At 33.4% G+C, this 3267-nt stretch overlaps 1 pseudogene; it reads left to right on the top strand.

The window, feature by feature from the left end:
* The first annotated feature begins 1024 nt into the window (after window positions 1-1024).
* Window positions 1025-3006, top strand: LOC149556847 (pentatricopeptide repeat-containing protein At4g37170-like; annotated as a pseudogene).
* Window positions 3007-3267: the final 261 nt, after the last annotated feature.

The raw sequence follows: 3267 nt of genomic DNA, 5'->3' as shown, positions 1-3267 counted from the left end.
ATAAAAATATTTATTTTAGTTAATAACCAATTTTATAAATAACACAATAATTATTGAACAATTTTGATTAAGCTATACTTATAAGATTTTTGATAGAAAAAATAACTAATATTATTTTATTCAAAATTAATTATGACATAAAAGTTATTACACATTCTCTTTTATCTTTGTATGTATAAGGGGGTGAGAGGAATACAATAATACACATGACAAAAAAATAAAATGAGGTTGTGCATTTCAATCAAACAACTTAATTTATATTTTAGAACTTTCATATTGATAGAAAAATTAATGAATACTATAACTATCATAATAGTGTCAATCCATGTAAACATTTAGTTATTGTCTTAATTATAAATTAGTCCACAACTCTATATAAATATGCTCATATATTTTTAAGATTTAAATGACATTTATCTCTATTCTTTCCTACATATCTACATCCTTCTATCTTCTCATGTTTTGATCTTTTTTATCTTTTAGTTGAGTCCATCTTTTATTATACCTTTCTTTATTCCAATAATATACTCTCAATATATATTTTAATATAGTGAACTCTCCTCCCTCAAACGTAAATAATCCAAAAAAACAAATTTTATTGAAAATTGGAATAAGAAGCTTTCAAGCATCCCAACCAAAAAATTGAAATTTGTAGTGCAAAATTAGAATAAAAAATATAACTCCTCTCATCTATACATCTCAAATCTGCGAAAAAAAGCCCTTAACTATTTGGAGACCTCAAATCTTGTTCGACAAAATTGCGGGTACAAATCTTGTTGAACTGTCATTAGCAATTCTTTTTCGAAATCTCAGTTTGCCCTAGAAAATATAAATTTTTACAATGTTCGGTTACGTGAGGAATTGTAGGGAAGGGCTGGATAATTGTCTTCATGGTAGGGAAGGAAATGAAACTTCTATAGCTTCTGAAAACAGTACAATCTGCTTTTACTTGGTCTGTGGGATAATGTAATTTGGGCTGCGTACTATTTCTGTACATACTTATATATGGATTGGACACAGAATCATGAGAAGAAGAGTTGTTCAAAATTTCATCAGTGGAAACAACAATCCCAATGACTTTCCAATGGATTTGGATGCGTTATTCAAACATGGCAGATTGATGGAGGCTTTGCAAATTTTGCATGGCATTGACAATTGCTTAAACCCTTCAACGTATGCATCCCTATTGCGCCTCTGCACTGAAAAAAGTCCTTGGGAAGGGGGAAATTAGTCCATAATCAGATGGATTAGATGGGATTCAAACCTAATATTTTTCAAAAAAATACTATTGTCAATATGTATAGAAACTGTGGGAGTTTGGATAATGCACGCCAAGTGTTTGATGAAATGCCCGAACGAGATGTCTGCTCATGTACTGTAATGGTCAGACCTTACTCCAAAAAAGGGCTTGCGCAAGAGACATTTGAAATGTTCTGCCAAAGACAAATAACAGGTATCCAACCCACGGAATTTACCACGGAAAGTGTTATCCCAGCCCGTGCTATCTTGGAAGATGTGAACCAAGGTATGAAAATACATGGACATGTAATCAGATGTGGATTTGCCTTTGAGCAATGTGGGCTTGTATATATGTATGCTAAATGTGGGAGAATAGAGTTTTTACACTACGTGTTTGATAAAATTCCTAAGCGAGATATACATTCATGAACTCCTATGGTCTCTGCTTACTCTTAGCATGGTCTTTCCCAGGAGGCCGTGACTCAATTTTGTGAATTGTAGCAATCTGGCTTGCAGCCCAATCATTTCATTATTTTCAGCATTCTTCCAACTTGGCTGCTTTGGAGCAGGGTACAGATTTTTATGAATTTATAATTAGATGTGGATTTCAATCTGACTTATTTGCGTAGAGTGGGCTTATAGACATGTACAAAAAATGTGGGAGTTTAGTAAGAGCATAGTATATATTTTACAAAATGAAACAACCAGGAGCCATTGCTTGGAATGCTGTGATTGCAGGCTATGCACAGAACACCTGTAAGTTCAAAAAACTCTTGACCTCTTTATAAAATACCCACACAGAGATTCGATCTCATAGAATATAATGATTTAAGGATATGTACAAAATGGATTTGTTCATGAGGTTGTTAAGCTCTTCTGGGAAATTCATGAAAACAATGTTACAACATGGAATGCAATAATTTTAGCATATGCATAGAGTCATTGTGTTAGTCAAGCGTTTAGTTTCTTTCAGATGATGCCTCACCCTAACGATATTTCTTGGAATGCTATGATCTCAGCTTATGACAAAAATAGGCATAGTGAAGAAGCCCATAAACTTTTCCAAAAAATTCCAACCCAAATATTGTAACCTAGATACCTTTGATTTTAGGATATGTATAGAATGGGTAGAGTGACAGAGCCATTAATCTATTTGGAGTCTGGACAAATACAATTGGCAGGCGTACAAACAGATTCAAAAACCTTCACACTGCTTTATTTGCATGTACTAATTTAGCAGACATTGATCAAGGAATGTTGTTTTATGAAGCTCTAGTTAAACATGGATTTCTGCCTTGTGTGCTTGTTGACAATGCCATTATAGACATGTATGCAAAATGTGGGAACTTATACAAGGCACGTAACTTGTTTTCATTCTTAATTCTACAATATTTTTTATACAATTTTTTGAAAAAATATGCAATTTATCCCTCTTTGTTCCCTATTTTTATATACCCCTTTCATTCATTCCAGATCTCTCTCCACTTATCTTCATTTTCCATAGAGATGCTTGCCGGATTACAATGGGATTGTGGAAATGGGTTAGCTGTAGGGATGGACCTTGCATTCCCTCAACAACCCATTTTTCTGACCTCATCTTAATAGGTGCATTTGAAATGCCAACACCACTGTGCTCCTTTGGTGGCTTCTAGTTGACAAAAATGTAAAACTCATGATCTTGTCTTGATTCTTGCAGGATTTCAACTTGCGCAACAACAATCATTCACACAGGGACACAGAGTAGTAGACATATTTGATGTCCGGTGAGTTTCATTATCTTTTATTTTATCATTGCTGGCACTAGTATTTAGCCTATGTGCTCTCTGTTGGGGGCTTTGATTTTAATCCTAGCATGAAATGTTGTTTATTTAATTAAGCACGCTTATATTAGAAAATATGTCCAAGAAAGATTTTTAATATTGAAACAATTTTTGGTGATTTTTTAAAAGGGTTTGGAGATGAGGAGCAGGGTAACATAGTTGATTTCTATTTAATTGATCCATTTTGTTCAAAATGTTCTTTTGTAGT

This window comes from Cupressus sempervirens, chromosome 5 (assembly GCF_028749045.1).
Source record: "Cupressus sempervirens isolate cs-2001-9-10 chromosome 5, ASM2874904v1, whole genome shotgun sequence".
NCBI classification, from domain to species: Eukaryota; Viridiplantae; Streptophyta; class Pinopsida; order Cupressales; family Cupressaceae; genus Cupressus; species Cupressus sempervirens.
The sequence above is the reverse complement of the archived record's forward strand: the minus strand, read 5'-3'. Positions and strand labels throughout refer to the sequence as shown.